Source organism: Lathyrus oleraceus, chromosome 3, assembly GCF_024323335.1.
Source record: "Lathyrus oleraceus cultivar Zhongwan6 chromosome 3, CAAS_Psat_ZW6_1.0, whole genome shotgun sequence".
Classification (NCBI taxonomy): domain Eukaryota; kingdom Viridiplantae; phylum Streptophyta; class Magnoliopsida; order Fabales; family Fabaceae; genus Lathyrus; species Lathyrus oleraceus.
The window spans coordinates 246,378,757-246,390,961 of record NC_066581.1 but is presented as its reverse complement, the minus strand read 5'-3'; positions in this window follow the sequence as shown (position 1 = coordinate 246,390,961).

The following is a 12,205-nucleotide window of genomic DNA, read 5'->3' as shown; positions in this document are numbered from 1 at the left end:
ATCGATTGACTAAGTCGGCGCATTTCTTGCCGATGAAGATTAATCACTCTTTAGAGAAGTTGGCAGAGTTGTATATTGAGGAGATAGTGAGGCTGCATGGTATTCCATCCAGTATTGTGTCTGATAGAGATCCCAGATTTACTTCTAGATTTTGGGAAAGTTTGCAGAAAGCGTTGGGAACTAAGTTGAGGTTGAGTTCAGCTTATCATCCTCAGACTGATGGTCAGACCGAAAGGACTATCCAATCCTTGGAGGATTTGTTGAGAGCTTGTGTGTTGGAGCAGAGTGGTTCTTGGGATAGTTATTTGCCGTTGGTGGAGTTTACTTATAATAATAATTTTCATGCTAGTATCGGTATGGCTCCATATGAAGCATTGTATGGTAGGAGGTGTAGAACTCCATTGTGTTGGTATGAATCAGGTGAGAGTGTTGTACTCGGACCTGAGATTGTGCAGCAGACGACTGAAAGGGTTAAGATGATTCAGGAGAAAATGAAGATTTCTCAGAGTCGTCAGAAGAGTTATCATGATAACAGGAGAAAGGCACTTGAGTTCCAAGAGGGAGATCATGTGTTCTTGAGAGTTACTCCGACGACAGGTGTGGGTAGAGCGTTAAAATCTAAAAAGCTTACTCCGAGGTTTGTGGGTCCGTATCAGATTTTGAAGAGGGTTGGGGAAGTGGCGTATCGGATAGCTTTACCGCCGTCGCTTTCTAATCTGCATGATGTGTTTCATGTATCTCAGTTGAGAAAATATATTGCGGATCCTTCGCATGTTGTTCAGTTGGATGATATCCAGGTGAGGGATAATTTGACCGTTGAGGTGTTGCCAATTCGGATAGATGACCGAGAAGAGAAGACCCTGAGGGGTAAGAAGATTGCTCTAGTGAAAGTTGTTTGGGGAGGTCCAGCTGGTGAGAGCTTGACTTGGGAGCGTGAAGATCAGATGAAGGAGTCGTATCCGGCTCTATTTGCTTGAGGTATGTTTTCGAGGACGAAAACTCTTTTAGTGGGGGAGAGTTGTAACACCCCGATTAAAATAAGAGAAATTATTTAATTGAGTTAATATTATTTTATTAATTTAATTAAATAAAGTTGAATTATTGGATTATTTTTATTATTACTATAGATGTTATTTATTTTGATAATAATTAAATAAATAAAATAAAGGGAATATGAAGAGTGGAAGGGTAAAAGTGGAAATTGGATAAAAGAGGCCAAAGTGAGGACTCAGGTTGTTTTCACGTGTTTTGCCTCAGAGTCAGAGAAAGGGGGAGAAACGGAAGAGAAAGAGAAGGAAGAGGAAAAGGCCAAAGATTTGCTCAGAGCTTCCTTCAATCCAAAGAGGTAAGGGGTCTGAACCTTATTAAACAATAATACGCTGAAAATGGTGAAATATTGGATGAACGAAAATGGGGATTTTAATCGAAGGAATTCGTAGAAATTATATGCAATGATGTTAGGATTTGTGAAATCGAATAGGGAACTATTTGTATTAGATGATATGAGTGATTTTGTGTGAAATTTAGACTATGGAAGGATGAATTTGGATAGATCTCGTAGCAGAAAAAAAAGCCATTGCAGATCTGGAAATCTGGTTTCTGGTCATACGCGTATGGCACTAGGCAATACGCGTATGCGATTGCTGGTACGCGTATGGCACTAGGCAATACGCGTATGGATGAGGAAGATGATGTTTTGAACGTGTTTTGGTCTCTGTTGGTACGCGTATGGGAATGTGATACGCGTAGCATACGCGTATGGACATGGGCAATACGCGTATGGATTTGGTCAGGCGTGGGTAATACGCGTATGAGCATAGGCAATACGCGTATGGGCAGACTGTGGTCTTTCCTGGGCTGTTGTTGTGCAGTTTTGGTTGTTTAGGCTGAGCGAGGTAACTTAGCTGATGCATGGTATATGAGGGATCATTTCCCGTTGCTTTGAGTGGTATAGATATTAGTAGAGTGTGATAATACTGTGTTTGATTATGTGGCATGATGTGATATGCTTTTGTGATAGGATGTGTTAATGATGATGATAACATGACTATATGATGATGTTGTTGCTATGTTGATTATGATGCATGCTTGGTGTGCATGCATTCATGAAAGGCCGATGCCTAGTGATGAACGGACTGAGTTCCAATGATGTTGTTGACTCCGGGCTTGTTGAGAGGCTTGGTTCCTTGCGGGGAACTCGGATTCTATGGTGGTGAATCTGGGAGTGGTGATCCTGTAGTTGGTCACAAAATGGGTATACCGAGTCGTGTTGAGTCATGCATGGGTGTGTGCATTGCATTTGATATGTTGTTTTGTTGATGTTCATGACTATGTTGATTATGATGATTATGATGAGCTGTGTTAGCATATGTGAAATATATTTATGTTTATATTTCTGTCGTTATATTATTATTTAATAATGTAATTCTCACCCCTTCTGCATGTGTTTATGTTCATCTATGATGAGCAATGTGCAGATAAAGAGGAGTAGCTATTGTTGAGGTTTGAAGAATAAGTGTAGAGTTATTCTACAGAGTCGAGTCAAATGCTCTGGTCATGTGACACCGGGGTTATGGGATTCGATAGATAATTGATTATTATTTACGTTGTTTATGATGACTAACATGTTGAGATGTTTTGTTGAGATAATGTTGAACCATTATTATGAATTGTTATATGATGAATTATAATATTAATGTTGTTGTCCGCTGCGAAGTTTTAATAAAATAAATAATATGTTTTATGTTGTGATGCGATAATTGTTATGTTGTAAGAAATGTAAACTCTTCTACATGTTGTACTCTGATAATCTATTTAAATATGTCGTTTGGGTAGAAGGGTGTTACAGTCCACACCTTTGAGGGGGATATGGGATTTTTCTGCAAGAAACCATATCCCCTACATACCTTTATTCTCATGGACATCGAACCTTTGATCCTGCATCGGGCACTAGGCGCAGATTATCCGAATTATTTTGTGTTATTGACATACTCTATTGCATATCATTATCGCATTATTGTATATACGTCGGAGTTTTGACCCTGAATTATTATACCATCAATGCTTTGAATCTATGGATGTTGCATAATTATTTGCATTCAACCCCTAACATTTGCATTCATGCATCCACATTTCATGACTATCAACCAGAAAAAGCTCACCTCGTCCTTTCTCCAGCCTGAAAGACGATGACTCTTCGACACCAATACTTCACGAGAGCTAACAAGTCGAGAATCATGGCAGATCTGGAACAAGAGAATGCTACGTGCAGGGAAACTTTGGCTCAAGCCCAAGACAGAATGAACACCTTCCAAGGTAACATGAACACTATATTAGAGTACCTTCAACCTCATAAGGCTACTGTCTCCACTTCTGCTGCCAATCCTACTTCTGTTGTAGTTACCGATGCCATTGTTATCGCCATTTCTATTGATGTTGTTGTGGACATTGTTATTCAACCTATGGTGAGTCAACCAATCTATCATCCAGGTCCTAGTAGGCATGTCATTGCCTATCCCTGGGGGTTGCCTCCAAATTTCACTCCCCAAGCTGCTAATGGGAAGGTTTTTGTGCCATATCAATCGTTCGATGTTCATCCTGCCAATGGGAATACTGTTGCCCATCCTTGGGGCATGACTACTTATCCTCCTCAAATGGTTAATGCTGACAACCGTGAGATCAACCCAGAACAGGTCCTTCAGACTTCTGCACCAGTGATTGTTGAGACTTCTAATGACAACGAAGATGAATATAGAGGCCCAACCCTCCGCTTCCATCTTCCTCCTCGAGCTACTCAACCTACTATTCAGAATTTGAATCAAGGTGTTCAAATACCTCCTTCTTATCCTGGGTCATCTTCTTCTATTGCGCCTCCATTTGTGTATCCTGGGGCACCCTATGCTCCATATCAGAATCAGTACGGACAGACTATTGGTCAGATGGTAAATCAGGGTTTGATGTATCCTCAAGGGTATCCTCAATTTTCTCCTCCTCCAGTTATTGCTCAACCAGCTTCTCAGGGTGTTCAGCTTCCTAGTCATCAAGTTAATCCTCGGCCTGCCAATCAGATTGTTGTTGGTTCAGACTATCAGTTACTAGATGAAAGGATCAAAGCCATTGAAGGTTTCTCTGCTTATGGTATGGATGCTAAGGACTTGTGTATAGTTCCTAATGTGGTGCTTCCTCCTAAGTTCAAAGCACCAGACCTACCAAAATATAAGGGTTTAAGTTGTCCAAGAAGTCATGTCATCATGTACTGTAGGAAGATGGCATCCGACATTGACAATGAAGATCTTCTTATCCATTGCTTCCAAGACAACTTATCTGGGGTATCCTTAGACTTGTACATAGGCCTGGTATGCAGTAAAATCAGATCTTGGAAAGACTTATCTGAAGCCTTTCTCAAGCAATACTAATATAACCTGGACATGGCTCCCACCAGGCTACAACTGCAAAATCAAGCGTGCAAGCGCAATGAACATTCAAAGAGTACGCTCAGAGATGGCGTGAGATGGCTTCCAAAGATAAACCTGCATTGATAGATGCTGAATTGGTTGATATCTTTATGGGCACACTCCAAGGTTTATACTATGAGAAGATGGTTGGTAGCTCATTGTCCAACTTCTCCGATATGGTAACCATTGGAGAACGTATTGAGAATGGGCTGAAAATCGGGAAGATTGCTAATATTGATAGTCAGACAGTGGTCAAGAAGTCTCGGGGTTTTGCTAAGAAGAAAGAAGCTGAGTAAAACGCAGTAACAATAAACGTCTATCCTCAAGTTCAAGCACCTATGGCCCCTATGCCATACTACCCTTATCCATACATTGCCGCTGCTCAATATCAGCAACCTGCATACCAACCACAGTATCAGCAGCCTCCACAGGCTCCAGTTTCTCAGGATCCACAAGATAAAAGAAACCAAAATCGAGGTCAAGGAAGACGTTATGATAAGAAGCGTCCACAGCGTGACCAGATCCCTGTATCGTATACTCAGTTTCTACCATATCTTGTTTAGCAAGGGGAAATTGTGCCAAAAGAAATACCACCAACTGTTTATCCCTATGGCCCGAAGTATAATCCCAACGCTTCTTGTGCGTTTCACGCTGGCTATATAGGGCATTCAACTGAAGATTGTGGGTTGTTCAAGACCAGAGTACAAGAGCTTATTGATCAAAAGGTTTTGTCAATCTCTAAGGCGGGACCCAACATCATAACCAACCTAATTCCAGACCACTGTGGACAGATTATAAATGCGATTAGTGGTGAAGATTACTCAAATTTGGTGGCTTCTTCAGAGGAGTATCAAGGCTAGAAATATCACATTAATTCAATCATGTATCATTTGTAATGTTTCTTTGTTTGTTATATGTTGCTCATTTGTAAAACTTGTATGGTTTTCAGATGATAATAATAATGAAATAAACGTGCATGTTTTGCTTAAATCCATTCGTGTTCACTCATATTTTATTTTATCAGTATCAAACTATTTGTCAAAATAAAATCAAAAGAGAATGATGCAAATTAAAATGCACAAGACCGTTGCTTGTATGCTTTTGAATAAGACCGTGCTGATGATGTCACGCATTTTTCAATCCCTAAACACCGGAGATATAAGGAAGTTAATCCCTAGTCAACCCCTTTAGGCCTTGAAGTAGGAGTTTCTTTCTTTACACATAAAACCCTCATGCTTAACCAGGGGCAGGGTAGTCTTTAGTTAGTTTAGACTTGCATTCAAATTTCAAAAGGAGAATATCCCATCAAGTGATCAATCATATCATATCCCTTTTGAGAGGATAGAATCACAATTTCATAATGGTCACCCCTTACCCATCAAAAGGAGTGAGATAGTCACGAACCTGGCAAAAAAATCAAGAAAGCAGATGTCACAGGATTTGCTCCAATACAAAAAGAAAAGATGAAATGGAAAAATCAAAAGCAAATGAAAAGCCCGCTAAGTCAAGAGCTTGAAAATAAGATTGGATTAGGCAAAAGTTAGGGTATCCCGGTGGGCTGCAGACCCAAAGGATCAACCCAAGAAAAAATAAGGGTAAACAAAACAAAAGAATCAGAGGATCAATATCAAAATCCTCAGCAAGAGAAAATCTCTGCGACTGCGAACAAAATAAAAAGGCGAGTGACTATCACTCCAAACTCTCATAGGGTTCATTAACCATCATTGTTGATATTCAAAATCCTTTCCTGAAAGATGAATGCTTGTTTAAGCTAACTGAATGTAGGACTGGAGAATATCACGAAGAATGGGAGGGTTAGAATAGGTTTTGAGCCTCATAGCCTTTCTTTCTAAAATCGTGAACCAGGCCACGTTATAACCCTCAAAAGACCTAATTGAAGCAAGGTTTATTTCGAAAGCATACTATGGTAAGATTGCGTTAAGCTGACTCCTAAAGATTTGCTTGTCATTTATATTGATACTGATATGGCATTATAAACAGTGATTCGTTCACTAGATGTCATAATCTTAGCAAACACACTTGAGTTTTCAAAACTTGCATGAGTATGACATTACAATTATCATTTTTTAAATGAGCATTTTACATTCGAACAGTCATTTGACATCAAGGAAGAATACATAATGGGAAAGTTGATCAAATCCCTGGTATCCCATAACTCAGATCTCTTCAAGAGACAGACAATCTAGGGCAACCACATCGAGATTCTACAAATCTCTCTGAATTATCCGGATAGAGGCAAAGTTACTTCAAAGCTCACATTGGGGAAAGCTACCTCAAGAGTGTGAGTAGTCAATCACTCCCAAGATGGTTGATCAAGGGAACACAATTTCAAGACGCTGGGGAAGGCCGGTTTGAGATATTCAGATGATGAGACTACTCCATAACTGGTAACTGGGGCAGTTGGTGCAGATATCCAGTATATTGGGGCAGAGGCAGACTACACGGGTACAACCTCTCTCCACGCTTCAGATCAAGCCCAGAGGCGTGACTGCAACTACTCAGTTTGAAGCAGGTGTCGGAGAGTCATGTCTGGATGACCATATCCTAGCCCAAAATTCCCACCTCCCTCTATATGAGCATCTGGCCTAAGCATTGCATAAATCATGATCAGGTATAAATCGCATCGCTTCACTCATACATACCATTCATCTAGCTTAGCACGGAGTCGTGTGTGCAAACCAGAGAAATCAAAGCCCAATATTCTATTGGCATCTTCAAATTCCAAACTTACCTGTTACCTTTTAAAACCGGCTTTATTGGCACCTTTTTAAAACCCAATTCGCTTGGTATCTTTTTCCAACCTTTAGGGTTGATGATCCTTTTTCCGACCTTTAGGGTTGAGGAACCTTTTTTCAGTCTTCAGGGTTGATAAATCTTTTTCCGACATTTTGGGTTGATGACCTTTGTTTCCAACCCTCACGGTTGTTGAATCATTTTTCCAACCTTCGTGGTTGATGAACCTTTTTTCAATCTGTGATTGATGAACCTTTTCCCAACCTGTACGACTGATGACCTTTCCTTTTTTCAAACCTCTGTGTTTGATTTTATTTCCAGTTATTGAGATGACGATTCAATTTTGAAATCACCTGATTACCATACGCGGACTCATGTCTCACAAAATGATAAAACATACAATTCAGCATGCATATCATGACCTGCATATCCCCATAGTACATCAATAATTCTCAGCAGTTGAACTTGTAAAAGTTAAACAGCCATTCCACATTCCAGTTGACATTCCGACATCCCATATAACCGTCCTCAACAGGACAATTTTTGGATACTTTAGTATTTAATCCTCTTCCACCTCGAATACCTGAAAAGCTTCCACAATTCCTGTATTCAGGTTCAAGAAGATTAAATAGGGCAGCTGTTGTACCCCAAAATTTTCCCTCCCCTTTTCACTTTTTATTCGACTTATAACTTAAGACTCGTCTGTACCCATTCATACTTCATACATGTGCGTCATCCATTCACACATATGTCCTAAAGATTATGCTTCACTAAACCCTAATCGAGGGAAGGTATGGGAACCCTCATGGTGACTCCTGACCCTAAGCTCAGGTGATCTTTCACTCAATATGTGTTCCGCTTAGCCTCCTATGCTCGGTTCACCCATTCTGTCCCCTTGGTACTCGATTTTTTTGGTCATGCTCATGTATTAAGTCAACTCATTTCCATTCAATTGGCCAAGTTCTTTAATTTTTATCCCTAAAATATCCATTCATGCAAAAAAGTGTGCAAAAAATGTGTATTACATTGCAAAAACTCATTTTTGGAGGCTTCAACTCTGTGAGTCGACTCATGACTCGGCGCAAAACCCTCGGGTCCGAACAGGTCGACCCACAGGTCGACTCAATTCTAGGAAACTTAAGTGTGTCGACTCATTTGCTCCTTGCGTCGACTCATTCCCCTTTTTTTTCTTGAACCAGGTTGCTTCGGGTCCAAACAGGTCAACTCCCAGGTCGACTCAACCATGGGAAAGACTCTGTTTGAGTCGACTCATTCCCTGTTTGAGTCGACCCATAACTTGTTCTGCAGGAATTTTTGCACTGCTGTGAGAATGAAACTTTTTGGATTGAAACTTGGACTCTCATCACGGAAGATAGCCAAGGCTTGCGATCGAAGACCAATGCACACCTGTATAAACACCGGAAAAACCGTGAGCGCTCGACAATACTCCAAGGTCTGGTACTTCATCAAACTTCAACCAAGCACGTTGGGAACACAGTAAATCTGCAGCAAAACAAGTGCAGCAAAATTCACAAACTCATGAACCTGCACAAACATAACCAAAATCACATAACACAACACAGCCATTGTTAACCTACAGTTGCAAGTCATGATAGTTATATCTTGTACCTAAGCCAATATCAAAGCCTAATTTCATTCAAGTTTTAACATGCAATAACCATTTATAAACAATCACTTGAACACATTCCATTAAGTTAACCAATTAACTAACTTCCAACTCAGTGAGTTAACTACCTAAACTCACTGAGTTCATCCTAACTAACTCCTAAGCTAGCTCCAAACCCGTCAATAACTAACTCCAAGCCACATTAATCCCAAGCCTAATCACTATAAATTTACACCTTCATCATCATTTGAAGCCCTCACCTTTTTACAAACATCATCTTCAACTTTCTGCATTCATCTTCTCCAATTCCTCTCCCTACACTAAAGCTCAAATCACCATTGGAGTAAGCCTCACATTGAAGTTTGTTATCAATTGAGCTAAACCTCTTGCACTCAATAATCATCCCTACATTCACATGATCAACATCAACAACAACAATTCAATTCTGAATTTTTCAGAGTTGATTTTTAAAGAGGAGGAGTTCGTAGTAGAAGGAGAAGATTAAAGGTTCAAAGTAGCATATCTCTGGGTTTCTCTTCTTCATCTTTATCACTTCCAAATTGCAACAAATTCCAAGACAATCCTCTGTCTTGTAGGTTGGTGAATGTTCATCTTTCGTCTTTGCTTGTTTGCTGAATTTTTATACCATTTTGTAGCTTGTGTAGTGGAGAATCAAAACCCCAAGGTTTGATGGTTTGATTCTCCTCCACCTCCATTTAAATTCAGATTTGTGTGCTTAGGGTTCTTACTCAAATTTCCAAAATTAGTTAATTTGTGGTTAGAATGGATTAGTGGTTAGGATAGAAGAGTTTGAGAGGAGTAAGAAATTGATTCTTTTTCTTGATTCTAGCCAGCTCTGCTGCCTCCGGTGCGGTGGTGCCGGATCTCCGATGGTGGTTCTGTTTTGACATGAGAGTTGGAAGATGATGTGTAGAGATGAGAAAGTGAGTGCTGACTTTTTTTCACACGTCTCTTTACAAATTATGTTGGGCTTAGCCATTGAGCCCAATATTCTGTTTTCAATACCCCTGTTTTGCTTGGTAACATAGTTGTTGAGTCCAACTACATTTTTGGTATTTGGGGCTTATTCTATTGGGCCCAAAGCCTCTATTGCTGGATTTTGCACTCTTTATTCAGGGTCTGCACCCCCTTGGCCTAACAAGTTAATTACCATTTCAATTACCTTCAATTCTAATTTTACTTTGTGTTGGTAATTTTACTAATTGTCTTGTTAACATTTTAATTAGGTCTAATTAGGCTTTAGACTTTAATTATAATTAATTGGAGTTTTATATAGTTTTCTAAGTTTGTGTTCACCATTTTACCCTTTAGGGGTAATATTGGACATTTCTCCCTATAATCACATGCTCCATTAGGAATAGAATTTGACTTAGAATTTTAATCCCAAGGTCTTAACAATAACACGCTCCCTTAGGAATCTTAACATAGGCTTTTAATCGAATTTTTGATTAACCATGACATGCTCCCTTAGGATAGTCTAATTCAGTTCTAACCATTAAGATTAGATGCTAACCTAGTTTTCAAACTAAACCATATCCCTCCGATTAAATTGATCAAAAGCAATTTTGATCAATTAAATCCTTTGAACTTGTATAATCCCGTAGTCCGAGTTGAGTGACCAAAAGACCCTTGGTCACTTAATAAGACTCTTTCTCTAAGTTGTAGAGCCCGAAGCCTCAAGTCAGATTCTCGATAAAGGCATCCTCAGTCATACCAAGTAGTGGATAATACAAGCAACCAAAGCTGGAAACTGCAAAAGCTTGTTAGTTCAAAGTTGGAATTGTGTGGCACGAGCCTTAAGAAATAGAGAAGGAGTGGAACTAGAGAATTCCTACCCCCATTCTGGATATCTTTGGGTATGGGACGAATGACCCAGCGCTCATCATATTCACCTCTATTCATAGAATTTAGCACAATCCTAATCATACGATTGACAAGTCTCTCTACCTCTTCATAAAGCATCATGCAACAAGCAAGGACTACATCAACAACTTATCAATCATGAATCAAGTTATGCGACACAAGCCTTAAGCAATAGAGAAGGAGTAGGACTAGAGAATTCCTACCCCTATTCTGAATATCTTTAGGTATGGGATGAATGATCCAGTACTCATCGTATTCACCTTTATTCATAGACTTTAGTACAATTCGATTCAAACGATTGATAAGGTCTTCATCAATGCAAGAAACAACAATAAAGACTCTTCTCTCTCCACTTGAAAGTTAAGACGAGAGTTACATGCCACGATCCTTAAGTGGTAAAGAAGGAATGAGACTGGAGCTTTCCTACACTCATTATGGATATCTTTGGGTGCGAGACGTTTGGCTCGTTGTTTATCGTATCCGCTTTTACTCATAGACTTTAGTGTAATTCTTGTCAAGTAACTATCAAGTCTATTCAACTCTCTCAATCATTCTATCACTATTATTTTGCCTCCAATCACCTTGTTTTCATCCCTAGTAGGTTGAACTACGAAAGCTCTGATTTCCTTATTGCACTATAAGGATACATAGGCAGGAGAATTCGGATTCTTCGCGAGCTACCTTATCTATCAATCTATCTTATTTATCAATTTATTCTATTTTATCGATCAATTTGTCAATACCCCAATAGTGGCACATCTTTTCCTATCAGCAACTTGTGGTTGTACACCCTCTTTTAATCTATTCTTCACCTTGTAAGGTGTGAAACCTTGCATTCATCTTTGCCTTGAGAGTCATAGACTCTGGCATCTAAATTTCTTTCCCTTGTGAGGTATTAAACCTTGGCTATTCGATTTTAATCTTTGCCTTGAGAGTCGTAGACTCTGGCACCTAATTCCCTTTGCCTTGTGAGGTTTTAAACCTTGGCTATTCAATTCAGATCTTTACCTTGAGAGTCATAGACTCTGGCATTTGACATTCTTTGCCTTGTGAGGTGTTAAACCTTGGCTATTCTATTCGGTTCTTCGCCTTGAGAGTCGTAGGCTCTGGTATACATGTGTCTTTTACCTTGTGAGCTGTTAGACACGGGTTATTCAATTCAATTCTCAGCCCTGAGAGTCGTGGATTCTCTTCGCCTTGTAAGGTGATAAACCTTGGCAATTCAATTCCTTGACATCATCAGTTATAAACTTTGGTAGTGATAACTCACCTTGAAGGTCATGAACCTTAACACTCTTTTTCAGGCTTGAAGGGTATTGAACCCTGTCAAATCGATCTATCAATTTCCTCTTGCCTCATCAATCATCTTACTTTCAGCTGTAGTAGGCTGAACTACGATTGCTCTGATTTTCTCATTACACGATGAGAATACGTAGGCACGAGGGTTTGAATCCTCCGCGAGCATACTTATTTATTATTCCTACCT